The 20,463-nt window shown below is 38.4% G+C and overlaps 1 pseudogene; it reads right to left on the bottom strand.

Annotated features, from left to right (window-relative positions):
• Positions 1-531: 531 nt before the first annotated feature.
• Positions 532-3,043, bottom strand: LOC110141735 (disintegrin and metalloproteinase domain-containing protein 30-like; annotated as a pseudogene).
• Between the last annotated feature and the right edge of the window lie 17,420 nt (positions 3,044-20,463).

Below are 20,463 nucleotides of genomic sequence, written 5' to 3'. Positions count from 1 at the left end.
GGGAACAGGAGGAGGGTTCAGCCCAGAACAAAACCAAAACACTTCGGCTGTCACAGGGCTGGGATTATGAGCAAGAGGTGGTCATTGACTCCTCTGAAGGGGCCACTCAATCCTCTGAGCCCTCAACATAACCAAGGCCAACCCAAACACTGAGTCAGAGACCAGATTTCTACAGAGCTACAGTGAACCACACAGTGAGGGACTCCCTTCATAAGCTATCACCTTCTATATATAAAATGTGGCAATCACCATTCATGGTTCAACATAGGGCACACAGACACTGTGCCCTATCATGTCCTTGATGACACTGAGGGAGACAGAGGGAAAAGTAGATGATGGCTTTGTTCACTGGGACTGAAAGACAGTATGTTACCCTGAAATCCACTGTAATGTTATGCAACTAACAATAGGAGTGTTCAGAAAACCAGTAGGGCTTTTTTTTTTTAAAGGAGATCCAAACTTCATCACAAACTAAGGGGAGAGCAAGATGCACTGATTTGTTTCCAAATCAAGAGTCCTTTTTATTTGCTGATCAAAAACTCAAAGAAAATTAGGTAAAATAAATTGAAGGAAGAAAGAGCTGTATGGATAAATGAGAAGCTTATTCAATTTATGACCCTGTGTAGTAAACAGAGTTACTGTGGATTGCCTGATTACTTTTTTGGCTTCTTGACATATATGTGTGTGTGTGTGTGTTTGTGTGTGTGTGTGTGTGTGTGTGTGTGTTTATTTATTTATTTTTTGCATTGAATTGTTCTACTCCAGTGCAACTTGGTGGTGTTTTCTCTTTGGCTTCAGATGTGTTCTAGGACATTCCAAAATAACACAAGAATCACTGAGATAACTAAGAAAATAAGGCGCATTACCATAAGGGACACAACCTGAACTGAGATAGGCACCCCTTCCTTTAGCGGTCCTGGAGGCCCACTGTCAATGCTTCCTCCAAATCCTGCCTCCTCACAGAGCGGAGGGGCCCAACCATACATGCAGTGGCAGTTTCTGTTACTGTTGCAAACTCCTCGGCGGTTGCACTTCTCCGGGAAACAGTCAAATTTCAGGACTGAGCTATTCACACATCTTCTATTAAAACATACCTGCTCCTTACCACAGGAGGTACCATCATTTATCACACCCAGGTCAGGTAACCCCATAGGCACCATGGCTAGATGATAGCCAATGCCCCAGCACATGAGATTTTCTTCATGCAGATGAGTGGATATTAGGATAGTGTGATCTGGCATATCAGGGAGGGTTTCGACATTTATACACTGGAGCCTGCCACATAAGGATCTTTCTTTGGGACACTTTTTATACTTACGAGCTCCTGAAATCCCACAGTTCCCATATTGATCACCTATTACATTAACTGCATCATAGCACTGATGAGGAGCATCTTTGGCATCAAGTCCAAAAATTTTTTGGCACTGCATATACCTGGATTGACAACTCTGTTTGAAACAATGGGCTTCATACTTGCAAGGGGTTCCATCCTGCTTATAAGTATCATTTGGACAGAAAGCCGAGGTCCCATTGCAGTACTCTGCAAGGTCACATTCATTTTCTTCCATCCGACACATGTATCCAGATGGACGAAATCGACAGTTATGACAACAAAGTCCAATATTACAGCTGGCACCTCGTTTGAATTTACAATCTGGTTGACAACACCTGTCTTCTTCACACTCCTCTGTTGAACCACAATCACATTCCTCATTCTCTTCCACAATTTTGTTTCCACATCTCTTAACCACAAAGCCTAGGCCTGGGAGATTATTTAGACAGTTTAATCCTGAACTTACATGTGAATAAAATTCGGCATAACTACAATTACTAAACCCAGTTCGTCCAGTGCCCATGATACAACTATGCCTACCCTTACACTGGCAGTATTCATAATCATGGGTCATTCCCACACTATGGCCCAGAACATGAGCAGTCCAAGTGGCAGGTCCAAGGATGTTTCTATCTAGCATAGAACTTGTAGATCCAGAAGGCATCGTACTACATACACTTCCCCAGTGATGAGCAAGTGCATCCTTAAATGTTTTGTGAATGTACAGGTGTGCCCAATCTGCTGGAATCCGAAGACGTAGGTCACGTGATCTGTACTGCACAAACTGGACTAAAACTTGTGATAGCTCTGGGAAATTAAGTGCTATTTTGTCTCTGTCTGTCCATACTTCAACAGCTAATAGTTGTATTCTCATACGGACATCTTGAAAGTAAGAGTCTGCAATTGAAGTCAGAAGAATGGCATCATTTATGACTTGAGTAAGATTGGAGTTCAAATATAAATACCGACTGTTATCAAAGACCAGGGCTAATTCCAAGTACTTTTGGTGCACATATGACTCAGTAAAATCTGGAGTCCTAGCCATGTTCTCATGCTGGGCCATCTGCTCTACTGTTCCATCATTAGTTAAGCCACAGAAATCAGAGGGAAATTCCTGCTCTTTCTCCAGAAGGTATACCACGTGTTCGAAACTGGAAGAAGCCTCGCGGGGCTCGATTTGGTAATGACCGGCGTCAATTTTCAGGATGCCCCGGAGGCCTCCCGTGCACGTACTTATGGTAGCTTCAGAATCCTGGTTTCCTTCAACCAAGCCCATGTAGTTGCAGTCGCTGGGTATATAAGGGTGATCTTCCAAGAGTCTCCCCTGTCCTGTGAAGGAGAAAACCTGCAGATTCCGAGGCAACAGAAACCTCTTGGGCCACAGGTGAAGGACGCGGTTCTTGCCTTTTACCTGCAGGAGGTAGGACACGTGCCTGGCCCCTCGCTGCTCCCCTCCACGGAAGCTCAGCTTCTTGGGAATGGTGATTTCATAGGAGTCAAAGCCCCACTCCGGGTGAAAACTTAAATCCTTGCCAAGAGAGTCAACCAGTAGCACCGCCAGGAGTAGCGACCGGCCCGGGGAGAGGCAGGTCCTCACTGACCTCATGGCACAGCCTGTTCCCCCGTGCGTCAGTCCCTGCCACTGTGGCCTTGCGAGTCAGCCTTCCAGGGACCTCCGCTAGAGGCGCGGGGAGCAGTGCGTGCCGTGCGGAGCCCGCCGGTGCGTGGGAGCGCAGCCCTGGGCCAGGCTGGGTCAGGCTGAGGCTCGCTGATTCCCCCCTGCAGGTGCACGCCCCGCCCAACGCATCTAGTTCGTTTTCTGGGCGGTGCCGTTGGGCGCACGTGGACGAATCCAAGGAAGGTGCGCGAGAATCAAATGAAAAGATAGACTGTCTGCATGCGGGTTGGAGAAGACAGAGAGCGGCTTGAGAAAAGAAGGACTAAGAATAAGAGGAACAACAGAGAACTTGCTAAATGCTCACTGTATCTTGGGCCATTTCTTGTTTCTATAGATTTTAGGATACACCGGATTTTCCCATGTGTTGATTTGGATGTTTCATAGGCTGCTGTGCCCACTTCATCATTGTACTACTTCATCATTCCACTTTTCTGCTGGGCTCACTTGCGGCCAAGGGAAAGAGCATCTGAGGTGGCCAGAGTAGCACCGGAGCCTGAGAAAATAACCGGAGACACTACCTTCCCACCCTCAGCCCTGGTAGCACCTTTCGTCAACAGATGAAATATGAGCAGAGTTCAAATAACGCTCCATTTAGCCAAAGGAAGTTATGGAGACTTTACTGTGAATTGTTGGAAGGAACTGCTGAGGATCCACATATCAAAAGGTTGTGATGTGAAATGGGGATTTGGAAGTCTAGACCACATTCAAGAAGTTTGATGTGAAAGAGGGGAAAGAAACAGAAAAAGAGGCTGGAGAGTTCTGGGGAGTTTGGGATTGACTAGTACCCACTGCTGTATATAAAACAGATAAGCAACAAGGACCTACAGTATAGCACAGGGAAAGTGCAAGTGAAAGTTGCTCAGTTGTGTCCAACTCTTTGTGACCACATGGATTATACAGTCCATGGACTTCTCTAGGTCAGAATACTGGAGTGGGTAGCCTTTTCCCTTCTCTAGGGGATCTTCCCAATCCAGGAATCGAACCAGGTCTCCGGGAACTCTGCTCAATATTATGTAACAACCTAAATGGTAAGAGAATTTGGAAAAAAAAAAATAGATACACATATTTGTATAACTAAATCACTCTGCTGTATACCTGAAATTAACGTGACATTCTTTTTTTTTTTTTTACTGTTCAGAATTGTTTTTTTCTTTCATTTTTTTTTCCATTTATTTTTATTAGTTGGAGGCTAATTACTTTACAATATTGTAGTGGTTTTTGTCATACATTGACATGAATCAGCCTTGGATTTACATGTATTCCCCATCCCGATCCCTCCTCCCACCTCCCTCTCCACCCGATCCCTCTGGGTCTTCCCAGTGCACCAGCCCCAAGCGCTTGTCTCATGCATCCAACCTGGGCTGGTGATCTGTTTCACACTTGATAATATACGTTTCGATGTTGTTCTCTCGAAACATCCCACCCTCGCGTTCTCCCACAGAGTCCAAAAGTCTATTCTGTACATCTGTGTCTCCTTTTCTGTTTTGCATATTTGTGTTTTGCATCATTACCATCTTTCTAAATTCCATATATATGCATTAGTATACTGTATTGGTCTTTATCTTTCTGGGTTATTTCACTCTGTATAAAGGGCTCCAGTTTCATCCATCTCATTAGAACTGATTCAAATGAATTCTTTTTAATGGCTGAGTAATATTCCATTGTGTATATGTACCACAGCTTCCTTATCCATTCGTCTGCTGATGGGCATCTAGGTTGCTTCCATGTCCTGGCTATTATAAACAGTGCTGCGATGAACATTGGGGTGCACGTGTCTCTTTCAGATCTGGTTTCCTTGGTGTGTATGCCCAGAAGTGGGATTGCTGGGTCATATGGCAGTTCTATTTCCAGTTTTTTAAGAAATCTCCAAAGGAGGAAGCCTGTGTACTGTGGAAATGACCTGGTTGGAGATCCTGCTTTGAGTTCTTTAGGACATATACCCCGAAGTTCAACTGCTGATGGATTCCTAGAATTGTGAGTGTAATTGGCAGACAGTAAGGAAGGGCCTGTCTGAAGATTCAGGTTCCTAGTCAAGTCAGTTACTGAGCTGAGAGGCAGTGGACATAAAGGACATGAAGAAGGGGAGAACCCAGCAGAGCTGACTAGGGCCCACTGAAAGTTTCACTGAGTGTGCTGAGCTCCTAGTGTGAGCCAGGAATTACAATTTCCTCAGTCTGTAAATCTGGCTAATGTTCTCGAGCCTAGCAGCCTAAACTGGGGAAGGCAGTTGGGATCTGTCTTCTGTATTCATTCTATCATCATTTTCATACCTATACCATTTTCCTTTCCACCACTGCGTTATTTCTTGATTAAAACATTAATTCTGAAGCTCCTATTGCTACAATTTTATCTTTGGGCTAAACTCTGCAGCATCTGTTTGTTAACACAAAACTTTATGGAAATAGCCTGCTTAGACCTGTTTCTCTTTATTTACAAAAATTAAAAACAATGAATATGTATTATAAAAGGTGAGTTAAATAGAGTAGAAAATGCAAGGCTTTCTTTTATCCTTAGCCTGCATCTGTCTTTAATAAACTCTTCCCACACTGAAACAGAATTTTTAGGTATAATTCTTTCTCCATCCCATCTTAGGATATGCCATAAAATATAGACAGCATGTTATATTTAAAAACATTACATACTATTCATTTATTTAAGACACTACCATTTTTCAATATACAATATATTGTAAATGATTTTCTAAGTCATTGATTATAACAGATGTAGATCATTTCTTTTTAAGCATGCATGCTCTTCTGTGTATGTATATAACATACTTCTTAGTCATTCATCTGTTGGTAGACATTTGGGTTGACTGCTGTGAATAATGCTGCCTTAAAAATGGGTGTGCAACATGTACCCCAATGTTCATCACAGCACTGTTTATAATAGCCAGGACATGGAAGCAACCTAGATGCCCATCAGCAGATGAATGGATAAGAAGGCTGTGGTACATATACACAATGGAATATTGCTTAGCCATTAAAAAGAATACATTTGAATCAGTTCTAATGAGATGGATGAAACTGGAGCCCATTATACAGAGTGAAGTAAGCCAGAAAGATAAACACCAATACCGTATACTAACGCATATATATGGAATTTAGAAAGATGGTAACGATAACCCTATATGCAAGACAGAAAAAGAGACACATATATAGAACAGACTTTTGGACTCTATGGGAGAAGGCGAGGGTGGGATGATCTGAGAGAACAGCATCAAAACATGTGTATTATCAAGTGTGAAACAGGTCACCAGTCCAGGTTGGATGCATGAGACAAGTGCTTGGGGCTGGTGCACTGGGGTGACCCAGAGGGATGGGATGGGTAGAGAGGTGGGGGGGGGTTCCGGATAGGGAACACATGTAAATCCAAGGCTGATTCATGTCAATGTATGGCAAAAATCACTACAATATTGTAAAGTAATTAGTCTCCAATTAATAAAAATAATTGGGAAAAAAATCAAATTAATTTTTTATTACTGAGTTGAAGAACTGTCCTATATATTCTGATAGATGTGCATCTATCAGACATATGATGTGCAATTATTTTTCTCCCATTCTGTAGATTACCTTTTCACTTTCTAAACTGTATCTTTTGGTTTGCAGATTTAAAATTTGTTGTGGTCATCTTCTTTATCAATTTTTTATTTTGTTACCTGTGCTTTTTAATGTCACAACCATGAAATCATCCCCAACTCTAGTGTCCTGAAGCTTTATTTCTATGCTTCATTCTAGGATTTTTAATAGTTTTTGTTCTTCCAATTAGTTCTTTAATCCACCTGTGTTAATTTTTGTATATGTATAAGGAAGGTAAGGGTTCAGTTTTATTCTTCTGCATGTGGATATTTTTCCCTCAACATTTCTCAGGAGACTGTCTTCTCCTTGTTGTGTAGCCTTGACATTCTTGTTGAACGTCATTTGGTCATATATGGAAGAGTTTATTTCTGGGTTCTCAATTCTATACTGTATGGTGTATATATCTATCTTTATGCCAGGACTAAACCATCATAATGACTATCAGTTATTATATTTTACCAATTAATGTCTTTCCATTAATTTGAAGCATCTTTGGGGGATTTTTAGCAATGTTTTATTGTTTCCCACTTTTTTCACCTCTTTCTTCAGTATATTCCTAAGTATTTTATACTTTTAAGGGCCATAGTATTATAGTATTTTAGTATAATGGGCTTGTTTTCTTACTTTCCATCTCAGTTTGCTCATTGATTTTTGAGTGTTGATTTTGTATCCCATAACTTTGATGAATTCATTTGTTAGTTCTAAGAAAGTTTTGTTTGGTTGTTGTTGGTTTTTTTTTTTGGTGAATCCTTAGATTTTTTTGTATATAAGACCATATCATCTGCAAACAGAGATTATTTAAATGCTTCATTTCCATTTTATATGTCTTTTATTTCTTTTTCATGTCTGATTGCTCTGGCTAGAACTTCCTGTACTATGTTGAATAGTAATGACAAGAGTGAATATCTTTGCCCACTTGTACTTGATCTTGAAGGAAAAGGTTTCCCATTGAGTATGATGTTAACTTTTTATTTATGACTTTTATTATCTTGAGTTAGTCTTCTTCCCTTCCTAGTCTGTGAGCATTTTTGTCATGAAAGTGTATTGAATTTTTTCAAATACTTTGCATCAATTGATATGGTCATATGTGTCTTATCCTTTGTTCTATTAATAAGGTATAGTACATTGATTGACTTCTCATGTTTTGAACCATCTTTTCATTCAGTATAAATCCCATTTGGTCATGGAATATGATCCCTTTAATGTGTTTTTGAATTCAGTTTGCTAGTATTTTCTTTAAGATTTTTGTATTAATATTCATGAGGGATACTGCTCTGAGGTCTTCTTTCCTTGTTATTTTTTATCTGGTATTAATATCATGGTAATGCTTGCCTCATAGGATGAGTTTGGGAATGTCCCTGCCTGTTCAATTCTTTGAAAGACTTTAAGAAGTCTTGATGTTAATTATTCTTTAAATATTTGTAACACTTTTTAAGTGTTCACTTTTATAAATATTTAAAGAATTCTTCAGTGAAACCCTCTAATCCTGAGCTTTTCTTTGTTGACAGTCTTTTGATTAGTCCTCAATCTTCTCACTTGTTATAGGCATATGTATACATTTTATTTCTTTGTGATTCATCCTTGATAGGCTCTGTTTCTAAAAATGTATCCATTTCTGAAGTTATACAATTTGCTAGCATATAATTATTCATAGTAGTCTGTTGTACTTTTTACTTATGTAACATTAATTGCAATGTTTTCTCATTCATTTTTTATTTTAGATATTTGAGTCTTCCTTTCTTCTTACTTATTTTCATTCAAAGTTTGTCAATTTCATTGATCTTTAAAAAAAAACCCAGCTCAGTTTCATTGTTTTTTTAATATTATTTTTTATTCTGTTTCATTTATTTCTGCTCTAATCTTTATTTTTCTCCTTCTGTCTGCAGACTTTGGGTTTGGTTTTCTTTCTCTTATTCTAGTTCCTTGAGGTATAAGGTACAGTTATTTATTTTAGACCTTGCTTTCTTTTTAAGTGTTCACTTTTATAAATTTCTCTCTTTCTACACCTTTTGCTACATCCCATGAGATGGGATGGTGTGGCTTCATTTTCATTTACCTGCAGATATTTTCCAAATTCTCTTATAATGTTTTCTTTATCTTATTGGCTTTTAAAGAGTGCATGGTCTCATTTCCACATATTTGTGGATTTTCCTGTTTTCCTTAATATAGTTTAAATTTTTAATTGTAAAGTAGAGTTTATTTAAAATATTATATTAGTTTCAGGTATTTCAGCATGGTGATTCAGTGTTTTTATGCAATATACTCCATTAAAATTTATTACAAAATAACAGCTATAATTCCATGTGTTGTACAATATACACTTGTTGTTTATCTCCTTTTATATATAGTGTTTGTAACTCTGAATCTTCTACCCTTAACTTACCCCCTTCTCCCTTCTCTCTCCTCTTTGGTAAACAATAGTTTGTTTTCTATATCTATGAGTCTATTTTAAATGTATATTTATTTGTATTATATTTTAGATTTCATATATAAGTGATAGCATACAGTATTTGTCTTTCTCTGACTTATTTCACACAGAGTAATAATATCTTGATCTGTCCACATCACTGAAAATGGCAAGATTTCATTCCTTTTAACAAGTGAGTAATATTCCATTGCATATACATATCCCACATCTTCATAAGCCAACCATCTGTTAATGGGCACTTGGGTTGCTTCCATGTCTTGACTATTATAAATAGCGAAGCCATGAACATTGAGGTCCATGTTTCTTTTGGAATTAGTGTTTTCATTTATTCCAGGTATATACCCAGGAATGGAATTGCTGGGGCATATAGTCATTCTATTTTTAGTTTATTGAGGCACCTCTACACGGTTTCCTATAGTGTTTGCACTAATTTACATTTCCACCAACAATGCGTAAATGTTCCCTTTTCTCCACATCTTTGCCAACATTTGTTGCTTGTAGGCATTTTGATAACATCCTGATAGGTATGAGGTGATATCTGATGGCTTTGAATTGTATTTCTGTAATAATTAGCAATATTGAGCATCTTCTCATGTGCCTGTGCACTTGCCAAGGTCTAACGCGCTATCTGCAGGTGTCTACAACTCCTCAAACACAACTCAAGGTCGAGTCTTTTCCTCTGCTGTGACTTTCCCAGACTTAGTGCATCATTGTGCCATGAAGTGGACAGGGTTGGAGCATTCCTTAACCTGGGCCTGGGGATACCAGTGTTGTAGTTAGAACTGAACCGTCTGGGCTGTGTCAGAAGTCAGGGCTGCTTTTATGATACTGACTGAGTAAATACTAACAACGGCTGCTGCAATCCCAGCTGACCTCGCCCTCGGTCCTCTCTGTCTCCCTGAGTGAATGAGTGCATGTTGCATCCTCAGTTGTATCTGACTCTTTGTGACCCCATGGACTGTTAGCCTGCCAGGCTCCTCTGTCCATGGGATTATTCAGGCAAGAATATGGAAGTGGATTGCCATTTCCTTCTCCAGGGGATCTTCCCAACCCAGGGATTGAACCCACGTCTCTTGCACAGGCAGGTGGATTTTTTTTTAAGCACTGAGCTATCTGGGAAGCCCTAGGTGGAGTCTTTATATGTAGTCACTAACCCTCTACAGTTATTGACCTATTAAATGTAACTTTTGTGTTGGGGCAACTGATTGTCAAACTTATTTTAATTTTGGTTATTTTAAATAGCCACATGTTACTACTAGCTGCCATATTAGCCAGCACAGTTATAGAAGGCTCAATTTTCTACTTTCTAGCAGTATTTAATATCCAACTCTCTAATACTCATTAGAAAAAGCTGAGTTTCCCAGGTGACTCAGTGGTAAAGAATCTGATTCTCTAAACAATACTTTCCACTTACCTATGGGGGATAGATTCCAACACCAGCAGTGGATACCTGAAACCACAGATGGTAACAAGCCCTATATCTATATATACTATGCTTTTCCCTATATATTCCTCCTATGATTTTAATTCACAAATTAGGCACAATAAAAGATTAACCAAAACAAGTAATATTAAAATAAAATAATTACAACAATATACTTGTTGTAATATACAACACTTACAACAATATATGAAAGCTATGTGATCCTCTCTCTCTCTCCTCTCTCAAAATATCTTACTCTCTTGTACTCAACTGAACATATGAGATGATGCAATACTGACTCAGTGAGATGAAGTGAGATTAATGATGTAGGCACTGTTAAGGGAATTCTCCTTTAGAGTTGACCCTTGAATACATGTTTTTGAATTGTTGACTAATACAAGATTTTTGAAATAAATGCAGTACTACATGATCTGTGACTGATTGAATTCACGGGTGCAACAGATGCAGAACCAAGGATCCAGAGAGCAGACTAAGGGACTTGAGCATCCAAGGATTTGGGTATCTGTAATGCATCCTGGGAGTAACTCCCCATGGATCCTAAGGGACAAACTGTAGTATTTTTGGACTGCAGTTGACCACAGGTAACTGAATCTATGGGAAGTGAAACTGTAAATAATGGAGGACTATTATATCTATATATTGCTAAATGATCACCATAAGTCTAGCTAATATTCATCACTACGCATAGCTATCCTTTTTTCCCATGTGAAAACTTTTTTAAAAATTTATTTATCTGTTTTAATTGGAGGCTAATTACTTTACAATATCATGGTGGTTTCTGCCATACATTGACATGAAACAGCTGTGGGTGTACATGTGTCCCCACATCCTGAAGCCCCCTCCCACCCCTCTCCCTATCCCATCCATCTGGGCTGTACCAGTGCACTGGCTTTGAGTGCCCTATTTCATGCACTGAACTTGGACTGGTTATCCATTTCACATATGGTAATATACATGTTTCAATGCTATTCTCTCAAATCATCTCACCCTCGCCTTCCCCCACAGAGTCCAAAAGTCTGTTTTTATATCTGTGTGTCTTTTGCTGTCTTGCATATAGGGTTGTTGTTAGCATCTTTCTAAATTCCAAATATATGTGTTAATATACAGTATTGGTGTTTTTCTTTCTGACTTACTTCACTCTGTATAATAGGCTCCAGTTTTATCCACCACACTTGAAGGTCTTCTACCTTCTGGGTTTCATGCCATACTTTTGTCCTTCCTCATCCTATAATTGTAAAAATGTCTGTCTAATATGTGCTTTAACAAATTCTTTTAGTCCATCTCTGATTTTTTGTATGGAGTACGATACTGTATTTTAGGGGTTGTATAATTCTGTCTTATTATTGGAACAAGTATTGGATAATCCTATAACTGATAAAGGGCATTATAAATGGTTTTAACAAATCAATTAGAAAAAGATAGATAATCTAATAGAAAAATGAGCAAAAGATTTCTAGAGGCACATCACATAAGAGAACATTCAGCTAGCTAATAAACAATTGGAAGGGTTCTTAATCACCTTATTAAACAGAGTACTGCAAATTAAGGCTGCTTTCTGATGATACACCCATCAGGTCTAGCAGTGACTCAAGAAATTAGTAATATGAAGCTTTGATGAGGATATAAAATGTTAAGAACTATCTTACACTTCAGTGGCAATGAATCAATAAAATCATTTTAGATACTGGTTTGGCATTGTCTTATATAGTTGAAAATATGCTCTATGGTCCAGAAATTCCATCCCTGCCCTACAAAATTGTGTGCAAATGTACACTTAGGTTAATGGATATAGCAATACTCCCCCAAATGGAAAAAAAGCCTAATTTTCATCAGTGGTGACTGATGGGATGAAGCTAATGAATCTGGGTTATATGCAACACCATGACCCATCCGTCTTGGGTGGCCCTACATGACATGGCTTATAGTTTCATTGAGATAGGCAAGGTTGTGGCCCATGTAATCAGTTTGGTTAGTTTTCTCTGATTGTGGTTTTCATTCTGTGTGCCCTCTGATGGTTGAGGATAAGAGGCTTGTGCAAGCTTCCTAATGGGTGAGACTGGCTGTGGGGAAATCATCCCTGAATATTCATTGAAAGACTGATGTTGAAGCTGAAGCACCAATACTTTGACCACCTGATGCGAAGAACTGACTCATTAGAAAAGACCTTAATGCTGGGAACGATTGAAAGCAGGAGGAGAAGGGGATGACAGAAGATGAGAAGGTTGGATGGCAATACCAACTCAATAGACATGATTTTGAGCAAGCTCCAGAAGGACAGGGAAGCCTGGTGTGCTTCAGTCCATGGGGTTGCAAAGAGTTGGACATGACTGAGCAACTGAACAACAAGTATTTTTACTTCCATTAAAAAATTATAACTCAATGTATTGTGTCCCTCCCTATTTTTTCTCCTAAAAGGTAAAAAAAAAAAAAATAGTTTCAAGTTTTTGAGATGGCTCTTATGATTCCTTATGTCCCTTTGCTAATAATTAATGTGTTATTATGTGGGTTTTAAAATGCTTCTACATTATTCATATTTAGGATAAAACTAAGCACAACCAGAGCAACATTTATTTCTCTTAGAAGTTACCTTCTGGGACTTCCCTAATGATCCAGTGGTTAAGAATCCACCTGCCGATGCAGAGGACGCAGGTTCCACCCCTGCTCCAGGAAGATTCCACGTGCCATCGGGCTTCTAAGTTCATGCGCCACAACTACTGAAGCCCGAATGCTCTGAGCCTGTGAACTACAACTACTGAGCCTGCACCCTAGGGTCTGTGCTCTGCGACAAGAGAAGCCACAGCAATTAGAAGCACCGCATAATGCAGTGAAAAGTAACCCTCATTCACCACAACTAGAGAAAGCCCATGTACAGCGTGAAGATCCAGCACAGCCAAAAATAATAAGTAAGTAAATAAGTAAAAAGCTACCATCTGAATCTATCAGTCTGGGTTCAGTCAGTGGAAAGAAACTCTACCATAATTGATAAAGGAAAATGTAATGTAAAAAAATTATTAACTGTAACAAGAGAATGGAATGACTAGAGACTGGCTATTACCATGTAAAGACAACTCTAAAGAATATTGGTTGAAGAATATCGAGCTCGCCTGGTGGCTCAGATGGTTAAAAACAAAAAATCTGCCTGCAATGCAGGAGACTTGGGTTCAATCCCTGGGTCGGGAAGATCCCCTGGAGCAGGGAATGGCAACCCACTCCAGTATCCTTTCCTGGAGAATTCCATGGACAGAGGAAGCTGGCAGGCTACAGTCCATGGGGTCACAAAGAGCTGGACAAGACTTAGTGACTGAACAACAAGTCAGTGAAGACAAAATTGCAGAATTCAAGGTAAAGCTCTATTTGCTCTCATCCAGATATTCGAGGCTGGGACCAGGTGTGAGGATGGCACTCTTCAAGGATGATTCTTTCTGAGGCACAAATGAAAGAGCCAAACCCATTTTCCCCAATCAATGTTCTCCAGCTGGTCCACAGAGATCTAACCCATACCCTCAGTTACCCAGTTTTTCCTCAGCTGACTTGGGTAGATAAACTCCTGAACCCTATAGCTAGAATACATGTAATTTCCTTCACCATTTGGTTGAATTCAACTAATCACTAACAGAAAACATTCTGATTTCTTTAAAAAGCTTTCTTGGTTTTTTAATGGAAACAAGCTTTAAAAATTTATATTAGCCTTTGGACATTTTTGGCTTCCCTTGTGGCTCAGCTGGTAAAGAATCCGCCTGCAATGCAGAAGACCTGGTTTCGATCCCTGGGTTGGGAAGATCCCCTGGAGAAGGGAAAGGCTACCCACTGCAGTATTCCAGCCTAAAGAATTCCAGTCCGTGGGGTGGGCAAAGAGTCACACTCGAATGAGAGACTTTCACTTCCACTTTGGACATTCTATGCATATAATCAGGTGGTCTATAAGCAATAAAAGTGTTTTTTTTCTTTCCTTGCTAGAATAGGATTTCCAGATTAACTTGAAGTTGAGACCATATGAGAGCTGGCGTCTGTATTATACTTTAAAGGAAATACATTTATACATTTATCATTAAGTATTATGTTTTCTATATAATGTAGACACTCCTTATTAGTTTTAGGTCTCTATTTCTGTTTCTTAGTTTATTCTATCTTGGTTTCTAATTTGCTGTTATAGTTCATAATTTTTATCATGAAGATTCAGTTTTACCAAATACTTTGTTAATTCTACTGAAATGATTGTATGAGTCTTCCTAAGGTGGTGACACCTAGCAATTGATTTACTAAATGTTAACCATCCTTTCTTTCCTGAGGAAAAATTTAGTCATAGTGGACTTATATTCATCATTGTGAATTTGTTGCTAGTTTCAGTTTGTTAATAATTGATTTACAATTTTTGTCTCTATGTTTCTAGGTTAGTTAAATCTATAATGTTGCTCACTTGTACTATCCTTGTAGGGTTTTTCTATCAGAGTTATATTAGATGCATATATTGAGTTAGGAAGTGTTTTTTAATTCTCTGGAAGGTTTATGAAGGCACTGTCTATTCTTTTAAAGTTCAGGTTATTGTTATAGCATCCAGGACTAATTATTTCAAAACATATTAGAATAAATTTGTTTGTATTCATGTTTATCTACTGTATCTGCCAAAAGATTCTACTTTTATTTCCCTAATGCTTGTTAGTTGTGCTTTCTTATAATTTTATTTAATCCTCTTTACTATTTTCTTTTAGTTATTTCATTAATTTCTGCTTGCATTGATTATTTTTTACCTTGTATTTCTTTAGATTTAGTCTGTGGTTGTTGTCTAGTTTCTTAAACAAGATGCTATGCCAAAACAATCTTGAGAAAGAAGAATAGGTTTGGAGTGATCACACACCCTGACTTCAGAAATAAACCCATGCACTTATGGTCAGTTAATCTATGACAAATGAGGCAAGAAAGTTCAGTGGAGAAATGACACTCTCTTAAATAAGTGGTGATGGGAAAACTAGACAGCTACATGTAAAACAAGAAAATTAGAACATTAAAATCCCATGGATGGAGGAGCCTGGTAGGCTACAGTCCATGAAGTCCCAAAGAGTTGGACACGACTAAGCGACTTCACTTTCACTTTTCACTTTCATGCATTGGAGAAGGAAATGACAACCCACTCCAGTGTTCTTGCCTGGAGAATCCCAGGGATGGGGGAGCCTGGTGGGCTGTTGTCTATGGAGTCACACAGAGTTGGACACAACTGAAGCGACTTAGCAGCAGCCAACATTATATATGACAATAAACTAAAAGTGAATTAAAGGCCTAAATATAAAGAGGATGCTATAAAACTTCTAGAGAAAAACATAGGCAGAACACTTTGATATAAATCACAGCAATATTTTTTTGGATCCAACTCCTGGAGTAATGGAAATTAAAACAAAAATAAGCAAATGGGATCCCATAAAACCTTTTGCACAACAAAGAAACCAGCAACAAAATGAAAAGACAGTCTCTGGAATGGAGCAAAGCATTTGTAAATGATGCTATAGACAAGGGATTAATTTTCAAAATATACAAATAGCTCATACAGCTTAATATAAAAAAATTGAATCAATTCAAGAGCTTCCAAAAAAATTTTAAAAAAGAACTACAAGAAAAAAAAATTGAATCAAAAAGTGGGCAGAAGACCTAATAAGAAATTTCTCCACAGGCCAGCAGACACATGTAAAGATGCTCAATATTTCTAGTTACTAGAGAAATGAAAATCAAAACACTTCACACCAGTCAGAATGGTCATCATTTAAAAGTCTGCGAATAATAAATGCTGGAGAGCGTGTGGGGAAAAGGGAACCCTCCTGAATTGTTGGTGGGAACGTAAATTGGTACAACCACTATGGAGGATAGTGTGGAGGTTCCTTAAAAAACAAAAGATAGAGTTACCATATGATCCTGCAGTCCCACTCTTGGGTATATATCTGGAGAAAACTCTAAAAGATACATGTATCCCAATGTTCATAGCATTATTTATCATAGCCAAGACATGGAAGCAATCTAAATGTCCATTGACAGATGAACAGGTGAAGAAGACATATATGTATAGATAGATCTCAGGGAATATTAATCATAAATAAGACTGAAATAAGACCATTTATAGCATCATGGGTGGACCTAGAGATTATCAGGCTACTAAGTGAAGTAAGCCAGGCAGAGAAAGATGAATATTGATGTGGTTATATGTGAAATCTAAAAAAAAAAAAGACACAAATTAACTTATTTACAAAACTCACAGACACAGAAAATGAACTTAAAGTTACCAAGGAGGATGGATGGGTGGGGAAGGAGTGTAGGATTAATATATATACACTATGTGTGTGCTCGGTCACTTCAGTCGTGTCTGACTCTGTGACCCAATGGACTGTAGCCCGATAGATTTTCTGTCCATGGGATTCTCCAGGCAAGAATATTGGAGTGGGGTGCCATGCCCTCCCCAGGGGATCTTTCCGACCTAGGGATAGAACCCACATCTCTTGAATCTCCTGCATTGAAAGGTGGATTCTATACCACTTGCGCCACCTGGGAAGCCCAATAAGGAATACTGTATAGCCCAGGGAACTATTTTCAGTATCTTATAATAACCTACAGTTGAAAAGAATCTAAAAAAGAGTATATATATATATATATATATATATATATACCTATATATATATATATACCTATATATATATATATATATATATATACCTATATATATATATATATGAACCACTTTGCTATATACCTGAAACTAACACAACATGGTAAATTAACAATATTTCAACACAGTATTTAAAAAATGCTTAGGTTATTGATTCGGCCTTTCTGCTATGATATAAATATTTAGACAAGAGTTTTTCTAGTTTAAAAACTTTGGTTGCTTTCCCCTAAGTGTCCATCAACAGAGGAATGGGTGAAGACCCCCTAAGTGTCCATCAACAGAGGAATGGGTGAAGACGTGGTACATATATACAATGAAATATTACTGAGCCATAAAAAAAGAATGAAATAATGCCTTTTGAAGCAACATGGATGGACCTAGAGACTATTATACTAAGTGAAGTAAGTCATACAGAGAAAGACAAATATCATATGATATCACTTATATGTAGAATATAAAAAAGTTTATAAAGTTTATAAAAAATATAAACTTATCTATAAGCAGAAATGGAGTCACAGATGTAGAAAGCAAACACATGTCTACCAGGGGGTGACGTGTGTGTGCTCAATTGCTCAGTCGTGTGCAACTCTTTATGACCCCATGGACCACAGCCCGTCAGTCTCCTCTGTCTGTGGAGTTATCCAGGCAAGAATACTATAGTGGGTTGCCATTGATTTCTCCAGGGGATCTTCCCAACACAGGGATTGAAACTGCATTTCTTGAGTCCCTTGCATTGGCAGGTGGATTCTTTACCACTGCGCCAGCTGGGAAGTCCTCATATGCACTCTACTATATATAAGATAAATAACTAATAAGGACCTACTGTATACCACAGGGAACTCTACCTGATATTCTGTAATGGACTATATGGGAAAAGAATCTAAAAAAGAGTGGATAGATGTATAGCATAACTGATTCACTTTGCTGTATACCTGAAACTAATGTAACATTATAAATCAACTATACCCCAACAAAAATTTTTTAAAAACATTGGTTTCTTTCCATAGTTCTAATAATTAGCATTTCAAAAATAGTAGTAGTGGGACTTACATGGTGGTCCACTGGCTGAGACTCTGTGCTCCCAGTGCAGGGGGCCCAAGTTCAGTCCCAGGTGAGGAAACTAGATCCCATAAGCCGCCACTGAAGATTCCACTTGCCACACCTAAGACCTGGCACAGCATAATAAATAATAAAATAAATATCTTAAAAATTGTGGTAGTATTTGATAAGAATTTCTGTGTGGTTACTAAATACCTTCTAGCATATTTTATTAATAACTGATTTATTTAATAATTTTTCAAAGATACAAGGGTGTTGGTTAGATTTTAATTTTTGTTTCTAATTTGACAGATGTTTAGAGATAACTATATGCTACTGATTCTTTGAAACTATACTAAGGTTTTATGATGGATTTATGTCGATATAGTTTTTCTGAATGTTCTGGATATCCTTGGAAAGTTCATTAACTATTATTTTGACAGTCAGTGCTCAGTCATGTCTGACTCTTTGTGACCCCATGGACTTGTGGCCTGCCAGGCTTCTCTGTCCATCAGGATTCTCCAGGCAAGAAATTGGAGAGGGTTGCCATGCCCCCCTCCAGGGTATCTTCCCGACCCTCCAGGAATCAAACCCAGGTCTCCTGCATTGCAGGTGGATTCTTAACCATCTGAGCCACCAGGGAAGTCCCACTCTGTATATAACACAGTGTTAAAAAGATGTTCTTCCTGTCTTGGAGTGTCAGCACAGGCCTCTGTTGATGTCCCTTAGTCAAACCACAAGGAGCTTCCCAGTGAGTCAAACAAAGATGGATTCAATGATGCTTTTTGCAGCAGGGAAAATTACACACTAAGGGGAGATGTAGTGTCAGTGAGTGAGTGTTAGGAAGGGCTTGCTTATTATGGGATTTGTTCTTGTGTTAGGGGATGATACTGGGTTTCCCAGCTGGCTCAGTGATAAAGAATTTGCCTGCCAATGCAGGAGACACAGTTTCAACCGCTAGGTCAGGGAGATCCCCTGGAGAAGAAAATGGTAGTCCACGACAGTATTCTTGTCTGGGAAATCCCGTGGACAGAGGAGCCTGGTGGGCTACAGTTCATGGGGTCACAAAGAGTCAGACATGATTTAGCAACTGTGCACGCACAAGCACATAGGTGATATTGAGATAGGTTTAAAAAAACTCAGTGTATTAATGAACATTATCAAAGTTACAAGCATAATCAGATATACTCCTGATTTTTACTAGCAGGTGGGAAGAATAGGGCAGAACTAAGGCTTTAATTGATAAACAAGCAGCAATGACTTCAGTTCAGGAGTCTGGGTATTTGTTACTATCTGCAGCTAGTAATTATTATAAAGGTTGTTGCTGTGAGGTACGTGTGTGTGTGTTTGCTATTGTAAATGTGCTCTTCTTTTTAATTAAATCCTCAAATTAGATTTTGTTTACAACAAAGTTTTTTCTATAATCTTACACTGCTTTTATTCACTGACTTTCTAATGGTTTAGGTTAGGTTTTTAGTAAGTTTTCTTGGATTGTTTAGGTATACAGTCTTATTAATCTCAGAGGAAGATACCTTCTCTTCCTCCTTTCCAATTCTTCAATGTAGTGTCCTGCAATAACCGTACTGATAAGATTCTGATGTAATATGATTATTATTTGGTGTCCATTCTCTGCCAGGTCCTTGTTGTTAAATCTTTTCCAGGAATGAAGAGAAAGGAGTGACTGAGGAGACAGAGAGGAGAAGGAGAGAGAAACATGGGACAATTATTGCAGAATGATATAACCTGGGTCCTTACATCCCAGTATTTGCTGGCCCAAATTGTCTAAAATATACATAAGAAGCAGATGATGATTTACAATGAAGAGCTTGCAAGTCTCTAATTACAGAACCCAGACTCAACCCTAACAATTTATGCTAGGGCAGCCTGGCACCAGGTAGTGTGCCAAATAGCAGGCAAGTTTTAACTATCCAGAACTCCTACCCACTAGTCAACAGCTGACTTGCCTTGCTCACTTAAGTCATTTTGCAATTCTGCAGTTCCACAGTTTATATAACTGAATTTGAAACTATATTAGCTTCATGGAGTATCTATTGTAAATAACAATGTTGTTCAGCATGAAATAACCTCCACAAATTAAATTAATGAAAACCAATAACTGAAAAAGGAAGGAGGGAGGAAGAATGGGAAGAAATGGAATTAGTGAGGAAATATAGGCATATACTGTAAAATATAAAATATTAATGTCTTATAATTTTAATGTAAAATTATATATAATTATATAATATTTATATTAGGTGTTTATACATTTCTCAGTATTGTAGATACATTTTACTAAAGTATAACTCACCATAGTAAAA

The sequence above is a fragment of the Odocoileus virginianus genome, chromosome 5 (genome assembly GCF_023699985.2).
Source record: "Odocoileus virginianus isolate 20LAN1187 ecotype Illinois chromosome 5, Ovbor_1.2, whole genome shotgun sequence".
Taxonomy (NCBI): Eukaryota; Metazoa; Chordata; class Mammalia; order Artiodactyla; family Cervidae; genus Odocoileus; species Odocoileus virginianus.
This window is presented reverse-complemented; position numbering and strand designations above follow the sequence as displayed.